This window comes from Euprymna scolopes, chromosome 22, assembly GCF_053919585.1.
Source record: "Euprymna scolopes isolate OS-2025 chromosome 22, ASM5391958v1, whole genome shotgun sequence".
Classification (NCBI taxonomy): Eukaryota; Metazoa; Mollusca; class Cephalopoda; order Sepiida; family Sepiolidae; genus Euprymna; species Euprymna scolopes.
This window is the reverse complement of record NC_136503.1, coordinates 90137343-90151358: the sequence shown is the minus strand read 5'-3', so window position 1 is coordinate 90151358 and position 14016 is coordinate 90137343.

Below are 14016 nucleotides of genomic sequence, written 5' to 3'. Positions count from 1 at the left end.
TAGCGAGAAATCAATGGTAAGCAGCTATTGCGATAATGCAAATTAATTTGCAAATGTTATCAGAAGAGGTGGAGAGTACTCTAAAATTGGGGATACTTGTTGTCAATCACCTTCCAGGGAACACCACAGGCTGTATTCAAGAAGAGATCCTTTATGAGCGGTGTCAAAGGTCCTAATATTCATAACCTACAGGCGCTAACCAGACATATAGAAACGACAAAGGTAAAACACAAGGTAACACCACATGAAACTAAGAAAACCTAAACCATATAATTGTAAATTAATCCTCCCTCATATAATTGTAAGTTAATCCTCCCTCATATAATTGTAAGTTTATCCTCCCTAATATAATTGTAAGTTAATCCTCCCTCATATAATTGTAAGTTAATCGTCCCTGATATAATTGTAAGTTAATCCTCCCTCATATAATTGTAAGTTAATCTTCCCTGATATAATTGTAAGTTAATCCTCCCTGATATAATTGTAAGTTAATCCTCCCTGATATAATTGTAAGTTTATCCTTCCTCATATAATTGTAAGTTAATCCTCCCACATATAATTGTAAGTTAATCCTCCCTGATATAATTGTAAATTAATCCTCCCTCATATAATTGTAAGTTAATCCTCCCTCATATAATTGTAAGTTTATCCTCCCTAATATAATTGTAAGTTAATCCTCCCTCATATAATTTTAAGTTTATCCTCCCTGATATAATTGTAAGTTAATCCTCCTTCATATAATTGTAAGTTAATCCTCCCTGATATAATTGTAAGTTAATCCTCCCTCATATAATTGTAAGTTAATCCTCCCTCATATAATTGTAAGTTAATCCTCCCTCATATAATTGTAAGTTAATCGTCCCTCATATAATTGTAAGTTAATCCTCCCTCATATAATTGTAAGTTAATCGTCCCTCATATAATTTTAAGTTTATCCTCCCTCATATAATTGTAAGTTAATCCTCCCTCATATAATTGTAAGTTAATCCTCCCTCATATAATTGTAAGTTAATCCTCCCTCATATAATTGTAAGTTAATCCTCCCTCATATAATTGTAAGTTAATCCTCCCTCATATAATTGTAAGTTAATCGTCCCTCATATAATTGTAAGTTAATCGTCCCTCATATAATTTTAAGTTTATCCTCCCTCATATAATTGTAAGTTAATCCTCCCTCATATAATTGTAAGTTAATCCTCCCTGATATAATTGTAAGTTAATCCTCCCACATATAATTGTAAGTTAATCGTCCCTCATATAATTGTAAGTTAATCGTCCCTGATATAATTGTAAGTTAACTGTCCCTGATATAATTGTAAGTTAATCGTCCCTCATATAATTGTAAGTTAATCGTCCCTCATATAATTTTAAGTTTATCCTCCCTCATATAATTTTAAGTTTATCCTCCCTCATATAATTGTAAGTTTATCCTCCCTCATATAATTGTACGTTTATCCTCCCTCGTATAATTGTAAGTTAATCCTCCCTCATATAATTGAAGTTAATCCTCCCTCATATAATTGTAAGTTAATCGTCCCTCATATAATTGTAAGTTAATCGTCCCTCATATAATTTTAAGTTTATCCTCCCTCATATAATTTTAAGTTTATCCTCCCTCATATAATTGTAAGTTTATCCTCCCTCATATAATTGTACGTTTATCCTCCCTCGTATAATTGTAAGTTAATCCTCCCTCATATAATTGAAGTTAATCCTCCCTCATATAATTGTAAGTTAATCGTCCCTCATATAATTGTAAGTTAATCGTCCCTCATATAATTGTAAGTTAATCGTCCCTCATATAATTTTAAGATTATCCTCCCTCATATAATTGTAAGTTAATCCTCCCTCATATAATTGTAAGTTAATCCTCCCTGATATAATTGTAAGTTAATCCTCCCTCATATAATTTTAAGTTTATCCTCCCTCATATAATTGTAAGTTTATCCTCCCTCATATAATTGTAAGTTAATCCTCCCTCATATAATTGTAAGTTAATCCTCCCTCATATAATTGTAAGTTAATCCTCCTCAAAAAGAAAAATATAAAATATTGTAATGGCGGCATCAACTAACACCACAGGAAATGGTCGTGATAAGTCAAGTAGGATGAAAAGACGGTGAGGAAGAGCGCTACCCAAACATCCGCTGGATGAGTGCAAGAGACTAGGACCCAAATTCAAGTCAAGACTAATGGTAGCTGCCAACTAGAAATCAATAACGCAAATTAATTTACAAAAATTTTCATAAAATGTGAAAAGTACTGCAAATCTGGGAAAACTTCTGGTTCCAGGGAACACCATAGGTAGTTCTCCAAGAGAAATCTTTGATGATGTTCTGTGTGAAACCCCCTAGTAAGTGAATAATAATAATAATAATAATAATAATAATAATAATAATAATAATAATAATAATAATAATAATAATTCACTAATGCAGATGAAATAATGTATATGGATGAACTGAAACTGTTTGCAAAACATTAAAAGAAACTAAATCACAATCAGAATCTCCAGTTTCGATATCTGAATGGAATTCGGCATAGAAAATGCATACCGCTGATAATGAGAATTGGAAAACTGGAGACAACTGAAGGCATGTAACTACCTAATCAAATAGAAATGAGGGAACTAAGTGAACATGACAGCTACAAATATCTAGGGGTCCTTGGAGCAGATGCCGTTAAAGCAAATAAATAAAGGAGAAATTTTGAAAGGAATACATAAGACGGACAAGAAAATATCTCGAAATCAAACTATATTGCAGAAACCTAATAAAAGTTATAAACATTGGAATTGTCACTAGTAAGATACTCTGGACATTTTATAAGGTTGCCAAAAAAAAGAATTGAGGCAACTTGACCAGAAGACTAGGAAACTTATGACTATGCACAATGCATTACACCCAAACGATGATACTGACCGACTTTATGCTAAAAGGAAATACAGAGGAAGACGACTTGTTTGTATAGAAAATTGCAAATGATACAGAAATGAATTAGAAAAATAATGCAGAACACCAAAAGAATATTTACTGCAGCAGAGACATTGAAAGAAAGAACAATATATATATATATATATATATATATATATATATATATATATATATATATATATATATATATATATATGTATTCATAAGTTTTTATTTTGATTTCGATTCAAGCTTATGCACCCAATTCATTTGGAGATATATTTTTATTTTTAAAATCGCATTTGTATGATATATAAAAATCAATATAACATTAACTCTATAATAATATATAGGAAATATGCAAGAATAAAAATATGATATTTAAGTATATTTTACTACCGAGATTTGCCGGGCGTTCGTGGTAGCTTAGATAAATACTTTTGAATTTTTAGACAATAAAGCTACAGTAATATCAGAGTGTCTCCATTTACATTTTGAAAATAATTAGGAAGTATTTTGACACCACCTGATTTAAAATAATTAATATGTGTTTTGCTTCAACCTACATTTACAAATAATTAGTAAGCGTTTTGCTACCATTGATATTTACAAAAAAATTAGACAGTATTCTACTACCACTTGTATTATTAATAATTCGTAAGTATTTTGCTACCTCTTGTATTTACAAATAAATGTTTTGTTTAGGAGAATGACTCTCTTTGGAAATATTATAAGACTTTACGATATTGAATAAAATAGAATCATATTAACAAGAAAACATGCGTCAATCTTGTCAGGTCGTGTTATCATATTGAATGTATAAGTGGCCTACATGTTTGTATGCCCACAATGTTTTGTCTTGAGATCGTCTTTATTTTATTACAGAGATGAGAGATATTAACATTAACAATAAATTATGAAATTTCCGACGTTATTGAAGATCACTAATGTCAGTTTGATTCACGTGACCATTTTTTATTTAAAAAAAATAAAGTTTAATCAGATATAAAGTTTAATCAGATTTTAGCGTTTAAATTTCAAGTAATTGGGAACACTTTACAAATAGTAATTTATTTAGCAATTTTAGCCTGGATTACCAACACAAACCGACACAAACTTGCGATGAAAATATTATTGAAACCATCGTTGTAAAAATTGAAAACAGTAAAAATATTATTGAAACCATCGTTTTAAAAATTGAAAACAGTAAAAATGTTATTGAAACCATCGTTGTAAAAATTGAAAACAGTAAAAATATTATTGAAACCATAGTTGTAAAAATTGAAAACAGTAAAAATGTTATTGAAACCATCGTTTTAAAAAGTAAAAACAGAAAAACTATTATTGAAACCATCGTTTTAAATAGTAAAAACAGTAAAAATGTTATTGAAACCATCGTTTTAAATAGTAAAAACAGTAAAAATGTTATTGAAACCATCGTTTTAAAAAATTGAAAACCGTAAAAATGTTATTGAAACCATCGTTGTAAAAATTGAAAACAGTAAAAATATTATTGAAACCATCGTTTTAAAAATTGAAAACAGTAAAAATATTATTGAAACCATCGTTTTAAAAATTGAAAACAGTAAAAATGTTATTGAAACCATCGTTTTAAAAATTGAAAACCGTAAAAATGTTATTGAAACCATCGTTGTAAAAATGGAAAACAGTAAAAATATTATTGAAACCATCGTTTTAAAAATTGAAAACAGTAAAAATATTATTGAAACCATCGTTGTAAAAATTGAAAACAGTAAAAATGTTATTGAAACCATCGTTTTAAAAATTGAAAACAGTAAAAATGTTATTGAAACCATCGTTTAATAAATTGAAAACAGTAAAAATGTTATTGAAACCATAGTTTTAAAAATTGAAAACAGTAAAAATGTTATTGAAACCATCGTTTTAAAAAATTGAAAACCGTAAAAATGTTATTGAAACCATCGTTTAATAAATTGAAAACAGTAAAAATGTTATTGAAACCATCGTTTTAAAAACTGAAAACAGTAAAAATATTATTGAAACCATCGTTTTAAAAATTGAAAACAGTAAAAATGTTATTGAAACCATCGTTTTAAAAATTGAAAACAGTAAAAATGTTATTGAAACCATCGTTTCAGGCAACAATATTTGCGAAAGAAAACCCGAATAACAAGAAATATTACGTAGGCATGACTTCCTTAGATTTCAAAACCCGATACTATGAACACAAAAGTACATTACACAATAAAAAACACCGTATAACAACAACACTAGCGAATAAATACTGGGAACTCAAAGAAAGCGGACATTCGTCGGTAGTCGAATGGAAAATAATAAGACAAGCTACCACGTGTAGGCATTTAGACGACCCATGTAAATTATACCTTCATGAAAAATTTGCTATCCTGTACTTTAAGAACCCCAAAATCTATTAAACTGTAGAAGAGAAATAGCAAATAACTGTGTTCACAAAATAAAATTTACTCTAGGATAGCGATACAAAATAGTTTTAAAACTAACAAAAACAATAGAAAATAAACAAATAAATAAATTAAATAAACATGAATATACATAAACGATCACACATATATGTATGCATACATATATATGTATATATATGTGCATATATGTATGTACACATACGTATATTTATATATATTAAAAAAAAGAAATGTCCGTCTTAAACCGCTAAACTAGTTTTAAAACAGATCGTTTGTTCGACAAAATGCATGCCCATTGGCTGATAGGAAGGGGCGCGGTTCATACTAGAAAGCTGATTCGCTAAGTAAAACCCTCAACAGAAGAGGACCATATAAAAACAATAAACAGCCAGAGAATTCGCGCATAAGTCTGACGAATCCTAGAGTTGATTAAACGACGAATATTCAGTGTAGCTTAATCGCCATATATATTTTATAAATTACTAACTAGCTCTACCTACGTATTGAGCACTTGTGAAGTAAATAATTAAAGTTTACGCATAAATCTATACATTCGTATATTAATTTTATGTGAGTAAATGAAGTAGTTATACTTAGCTCCTGAAACAGTCGAGCACTCTCAAAAGAATTTATTTCACCACATTAAAAATAGATATGGAAAGAGTTAATTTCGAGACATCGCTAAAAAACATCCCCACACCCAGCAAGCATAGCTATATTATTAAATTAATCCAAAAAACAGATGAACTAATACGCCGAATGCGATGACGAGCAAATTTCTTCCTTAAAAATGAAAACGTAAACAAAAAAGAATCCTATGGTTTTAAAACCCTTAAAAATGCGAAAACAGTAGACCTTTCGATAAACTTTGAAAATGACCTTTTAAACGCAATTAAAAACTTAGAATTCCACAATCAACCTAACAATTTCCAACGAAACTACACAAAATCGTTAGCAACATAAACAACACAAATAAAATCTTTGTAAAAGCAGATAAAACCAGAAACCTTTATAAAATAGATAAGCAAGAATATAACCAACTAACCACAGAAAACATTACAAAAAACTACAAAAAACTAGACACAAACGAATGCGACTACATAGATATAATAAATACTGAAAGCAAACAAATTACCGATAAATTAAAAATTAGCGATAAAGTTGGCAAATTGAAACCTAGAGAGGCATACATTCTGCTTAAAGACCACGAATTGGACTTTAATAATAATCCCAGCACCCGCCTGATAAACCCAACTAAACCAGAAATTGATAGAATTAGCAAAACTATACTTTCTAGAGTAAACAAACAAATCAAACAAGACCTAGAATTAAACCAGTGGGCAAATACTACCGAAGCAATCACCTGGTTTAAAAATATAGTAAACAAAGATAAATGTACGTTTATACGGTTTGACATCATAGACTTTTATCCCTCGATATCCGAAGAACTTTTTAACATTGCCCTAGAATTTGCCGAGGCATGCACTGATGTATCCTTGGAAGAAATCAACATCATTAAAAAATGTAGAAAATCAGTTTTAAAAAATAACAATAACCAATGGATAAAAACTAAAATGAAAAATTCGTTTGACTTGGCGATGGGTGCCAGGGATTCTGCAGAGGCATCAGATCCTGTGGGATTATTCATTCTATATTCACTCACAAGCATATTCGATACTACCGATATCGGCCTATATAGAGATGACGCACTAGCTATAATAAAAAAAAACTCCAACAAAGTAAAGGGAGATAACTTTAAGAAAATCATACACAAGGAAATGAAAACATTAGGCCTAAAAGCAGACGTATCAGCTAACATAAAAATAACAAACTTCCTGGACGTCACGTTCAATTTAGATAAAAACACATATGAACCTTACTTAAAAGATAACGCTACTCCAATACATGTAAAACCTAAATCCAATCACCCACCATCAATTATATAACAGATTCCTTACTCGATCGTAAGTAGACTCAGTAATAACTCAAGCGATGAAAATGCATTTAACAGGTCAACCAATATCTACGAAACAGCCCTAAAATATAGTAGATAATAAAATTATCGATATCAAATATAAGCAACAAAACACCAACAGCTATAATAAAATTAAAAATAGAAGAAAAAGAACTATAATTTGGTATACGGCCCCATACAATCAAATGTTAAAAACAAAACTTGGCAAGAAATTTCTAGATCTTATTGAAAAATACTTTCCCGCAACCAACACCTTATAAAATATTCAATAAAAATACCTTAAAGTTATCCTACAGTCGTTGCGAAAATTTAGAGATGATAATTAAAGCACATAATAACAAAATATTAAATAAGAACAATGTAAACAATAACAAAACAAACAATAAAAAAGTAAACACCATGACAAAAATAAAACTAACACTAGCAGAAATAATAATAATAATAATAATAATAATAATAATAATAATAATAATAATAATAATAATAATAATAATAAACCAACCCCGGACAAGAACAACCATACTATAAATAAAAATACAAATAACGAAAAAGATAAATGCAACTGTAGACACCGCACACTTTGCCCAGTTCAAAATAAATGTCTAACCAAAAGCGTAGTTTATCAGGCAACAATATTTGCGAAAGAAAACCCGAATAACAAGAAATATTACGTAGGAATGACTTCCTTAGATTTCAAAACCCGATACTATGAACACAAAAGTACATTCAACAATAAAAACACCGTATAAAAACTCCACTTGCGAATAAATACTGGGAACTTAAAGAAAGCGGACATTCGCCGGTAGTCGAATGGAAAATAATAAGACAAGCTACCACGTATAGGGACGACCCATGCAGATTATACCTTCATGAAAAATTTGCTATCCTGTACTTTAAAGAACCCCAACATCTATTAAACTGTAAAAGAGATATTAGCAAATAACTGTGTTCACAAAATAAAATTTACTCTAGGATAGCGATACAAAATAGTTTTAAAACTAACAAAAACAATAGAAAATAAACAAATAAATAAATTAAATAAACATGAATATACATAAACGATCACACATATATGTATGTATATATATATGTATATATATATATATATACGTGCATATGTGTATGTACACACACACATATATATATATTTATATATAAACTAACAATAAAAAACGTTAGACTTAGATAAAAACACATATGAACCATACTTAAAAGATAACGCTACTCCAATTTACGTAAACCCTAAGTTCAATCACCCACCATCAATTATAAAACACATTCCTAACTCGATCGTAAGTAGACTCAGTAATAACTCAAGCGATAAAAATGCATTTAACAGGTCAACCAATATCTACGAAACAGCCCTAAAAAATAGTGGATACAAAAATATCGATATGAAATACAAGCAACAAAACACCAATAACTATAATAAAATTAAAAATAGAAGAAAAAGAAATATAATCTGGTATACGGCCCCATACAATCAAATGTTAAAAACAAAACTTGGCAAGAAATTTCTAGATCTTATTGAAAAACACTTTCCCGCAACCAACCCCTTACACAAAATTTTCAATAAAAATACCTTAAAGTTATCCTACAGTTATTGCGAAAATTTAGAGATGATAATAACATAATAACAAAATACTAAATAAAAACAATGTAAACAACAACAAAATAAACAATAAAAAAGTAGACCCCATGACAAAAATAAAACTAACACTAGCAGAAATAATAATAATAACAACAACAACAACAACAACAACAACAACAACAACAACAACAATAATAATAATAATAATAATAATAATAATAATAATAATAAACAAAACCCGGACAAGAACAACCATACTATAAATAAAAATACTAATAACGAACAAGATAAATACAACTGTAGACACCGAACACTTTGCCCAGTTCAAAATAAATGTCCAACAAAAAGCGTATACCAGTATCCGCTGGTCACTGAGGTGTGACCGACAGACGTGTTATAGTAAATGTCTTAAAGCGGTATCGGGAAGATATGAAGATGGCCGTCATTAGGGTCTATAAGAAGAAAAGCATACCTGAGATGTTGGATGCACAGTTTGGCTCCTTCTTCTCTCAGGAAAACGTCTTGACCTCTTCACCCTTGGTGGCATTCTGACTGGAATTTTCTTTCTTCATTTTCCGGACCGTTTCGTTGTTTCAATGAAGGCATTTATGAAGGTGTTTATGAAGGCATTTACGAAGGCATTTATGGCAGACACAAGAAAAACGACACGCGACACAATTGTAATATATATAAAGTATTACTAACTATTTTATTTTACAAAATATATATTACAAAAACTTTAAAAATTAAAAACTTGAACATAGGCGTTTCAAAGCTAACTAAGCTAACTAGTATTGAGGGAGGGGGTTCTCCCCCCACTTACGGAGAGACAGAATATGCGTCTTCACTTCATGGTGATCGTGCAGAAAAGAGAGAGCTCTAGGAAAGGGAATTATTGGAAGGCGTTTCTTTGTATCTCTACGCACATGGCCAAATAACCACTGGGTCATGCTGCAGAGGGTGTTAGAAACAGTGGCACAAATAAATAGTACCACATCCTTCCCTATGCAATCCGAAATTTATGAGTATTCATAAATTTCGGAAGTCCCTAATTTTCCGTGGATGGTGCGTCAGCCGGCCGTCAGCAATCAATGTCTCCATGCTCTACGTTCCATCAGGAACTCAGTGAAGCAAGTTATTTTTTCACCAGGCCCCTGGTAGACTGGTATACTGCTTCAAATACCAGAGAGGGTAATCATCCTCGCCCTCCATCGAGGCAATGACCTCATGATTTCAGTTACTGGATTTACACTTTCTTAAGCAACCAGTATAATATTTTTTAACAAAGCCGGATTTTACGTAAGTTCATCACGCCGACCTATACGTATTTCACTAAGCCGGATTCTACGTGAGTTTATCACGCCGACCTATACGTATTTCACTAAGCCGGATTTTATGTGAGTTTATCACGCCGACCTATGCATATTTCACTAAGCCGGATTCTACGTGAGTTTATCACGCCGACCTATACGTTTTTTTTTATTTAGTCTGCATAACATTATTTCCGTAACTGGATTTACGCTCCCTTCAGCAACCAGTATAATGTATTTTAACCAAGTCGGAGTTACGTGACCTCATCACGCCGACCTATATGTATTCCAAGTTATTACTTCAGTAACTGGACTTACGCTCTCTTCAGCAACCAGTATAATGTATTTTAAATAAGTCGGGATTACGTGGCCTCATCACGCCGACCTATATGGATTTAGTAAAACCTCGGTCTTCAGAGGTTCTAATCCAATTTAATTCTGTTAGAGCAAGGAGTCTGCCGCCGAGCGACCAATAAAAACTATCCACCACGGAATATTTATTAATTATATAAAGAATTAATTAAGAGTTAGAATACTCAATTAGGGCAAAAAAATGTCAAAAAATAAACAATGCAGAAACCTGGTATACATTAAATCAATGAAATAGGGTATTAATTTTTTTCCCTAAAAAAAAGTAAACATTTTTAAAAAATCATTTCAGAGCACCTCGGTCACAATTAGAATTTGTTTACACAATGCAAACGCATTTCAGGTATTACATTCATAATTAACTTTTCCCAAATTTCAGGGTACATTTAAAAAGTATGTGTATTTTTTCAAAACTTGATTTACAAAAGATCATTAAAATTTCATTCTAAAATTCAAAAATTATTTCAAGTATTTTGGTTCATCGTTAAAATACATTTTTTTCTTTCCCAAGGGGTCATTAAAAATTCCGAATTTATGTTAGTTAACTTCTTTCCAAAGTAATTCATTTATTATTTTAAAAACAATCTTCTAAAAAGGTCATAAACTTCGAATAGACCCATTTTTCGTAATACAATTCAAAAATTATTCCAAACATTTGGTTCATTATTAAAATTAATCTTCCGAAAAGATCATAGAAAATTCATTTTGAATCAATTTACCCTTCACAATGAGATTCAGAGGCATCCCAAAACTTTTTCATTTAGTAATTATTATTTTTATTTAATTGATTCTTAAAAATCATTTCTTCTTATAGACCATTATCAAGGTCATTTCGAATTAAGAAAATTTTCACGTTAATTAACTTTTTTTCTAAAGTAATTAGTTTATTATTTAAAAGCAACTCTTTTCCTAAACTCACTCACAAGGATTATTTCGAATTAATAAACTCCCGCCACACCTGGGAGTTACATTAGTTAATGACAAGTTCTGTATAGTTAACAGCTTGGGAAAATTAAAGTTTCAATTAAAGAGAGATCTTTCTAGACTGAGGAAATCTTTTTTCTTCTTAAGAATTAATTCTATTTTACGTATATACTCCTCAGTCAATATTTCAGGGACCCATATCATACGGTCCAATTTCAAATAAACCTTCAATTAAAGAATTCGCTCGAATAATTCTTCCTTAAAAATCATCTAGAATTCAGGAAAATTTCTTTCGTTAGTCAAATAATATTTCTTTAGGAATCATAAAAAATTCAGAGAACGTTCGAAATATAATAGCATAATTTTTCTTTAAAACTATGACAATTTCAGAGAACTCTTAAAAACTAACGTAATCATATAACAGTTGGATTTTGCAGACACTCAAACATTTCAGCTCTTTTATTCCTAATAAAAAATATTGAAGACATCATTCAATGTAATTTAACGAAGCATAAATAATTTTGTTCTTTAAACTTGGTAGAAAATTAAAAGAAAAACTCCAAGTTAATTCGTTATTGCCTTCCTGCAATCAGCCATGGGGGTTTAGCTATATAATCATAAAAACGCAAGAGTAGAGAAGGAGAATGAGGGGGAAGAGAAGGGGATAGAGACAGAGCGATGCCATTACACACCCCACTACTCTCATAACACCATTACGTAGTCACATAAAAAAAAAATCTTCGACAATTTTAAAAGTCACTCTCTCGTCCTAAAAAAAAACTTGCAGAGGGTGAGAGAATGTTCGACAAGACGAGAGGTGGAGTGAGAGAAGAGAGGGAAAGAAACAGAGGCAGGTAGCATTGTTCCAACACCCTCCTCACTTATAACGGTGAGGCCAAACCGGCCCACCAACTCACTTTTATATGTGTGCTATTGTTTTAAACAAATGAGTGACAGATAGACAAACAGTTCTACAGTTTAAAAAAAATAACAAAATAGAAAAAAATCTTGTTTTTATCAATTTTGTAAGGCGCTCACACAAAAAAAAAACTTCATATTATGTAATCTAAATTTTTAGCAATAATCTTTTTCTTTCCTTTCTTTTCATTTTTAACAGAAAAAAAAAAAACATTATCAAATCAAAAAAGTCTCCCATATGTTTCAGCGGTAATTGTTACCTAACCTGAAAAAGGACATCTCAACTGTTCATGAAACACAGTGCCGAAACAGAGTTCCATTTTCTCAAATACAAACTGAAAAAAGTCATTAACATTCTACAAGGCTCTCACACCCGCAAAGTCAAAAGCAATTTTTTAAAAAGTCCTATATTTTTATAAACCTGAAATAAAGATCATAAAAAATGTTAGGTATCCTTTTTTTCTTTTCTGTTTTCACTCTTTTAAATTTATTTTTCGAGCTTTGTGTTTGAAGGATTGTTTTCTTTCATGTAATAACAAGCTGCATAGATATACACACATATAGATATATATCTTGAGAGAGACAGAAAGAGAGAACGCGTGAGAGAGAAAGAGATATTGCATATACTAGAGACAATTTCTTTTTGTCTTTGTTTTTTTCCTTTGTGTAGGACACATTTCTTACTTTTTTTCGAAGGGTTATTTTCAATACTCTTTTTTTAAAATCGATCTTTTGTTCGCATTTTTTTCTTCGTAGGTGAAAAAACATTTTCTTTTTGAGTGCGTTTTTTTGTGCGCATGTGTACTGGTCTGCCATTTTTTAAAAATTTTGCCTGAAATATTCAGTTTTTTTTGTTTTTAAAGACCGTGGACCATTTTTTTTTATTCGATTCGTCTAGTGGTCATTATTTTTGGTTGTGCCGTAGGTTTAAAGGTCGAAATTATTTCCATATATCCTGGTCAGGGCACCATTTATACCACTATCCGCCGGTCACTGAGGTGTGACCGACAGACGTGTTATAGTAAATGTCTTAAAGCGGTCTCGGGAAGATATGAAGATGGCCATCATTACGGTCTATTAGAAGAAAAGCATACCTGAGATGTTGGATGCACAGTTTGGCTCCTTCTTCTCTCAGGAAAACGTCTTGACCTCTTCACCCTTGGTGGCATTCTGACTGGAATTTTCTTTCTTCATTTTCCGGACCGTTTCGTTGTTTCAATGAAGGCATTTATGAAGGCGTTTATGAAGGCATTTATGAAGGCATTTATGGCAGACACAAGAAAAACGACACGCGACACAATTGTAATATATATAAAGTATAACTATTTTATTTTACAAAAGTATTTTGTAGTTTTAAAGTATAACTATTTTATATTACAAAAACTTTAACAATTAAAAACTTGAACATAAGCTTTTCAAAGCTAACTAAGCTAACTAGTATTGACGGAGAGACAGAATATGCGTCTTCACTTCATGGTGGTCGTGCAGAAAAGAGAGAGCTCTAGGAAAGGGAATAATTGGAAGGCGTTTTTTTGTATACCCTCGCACATGGCCAAATAACCACTGGGTCATGCCGCAGAGTGTGTTAGAAACA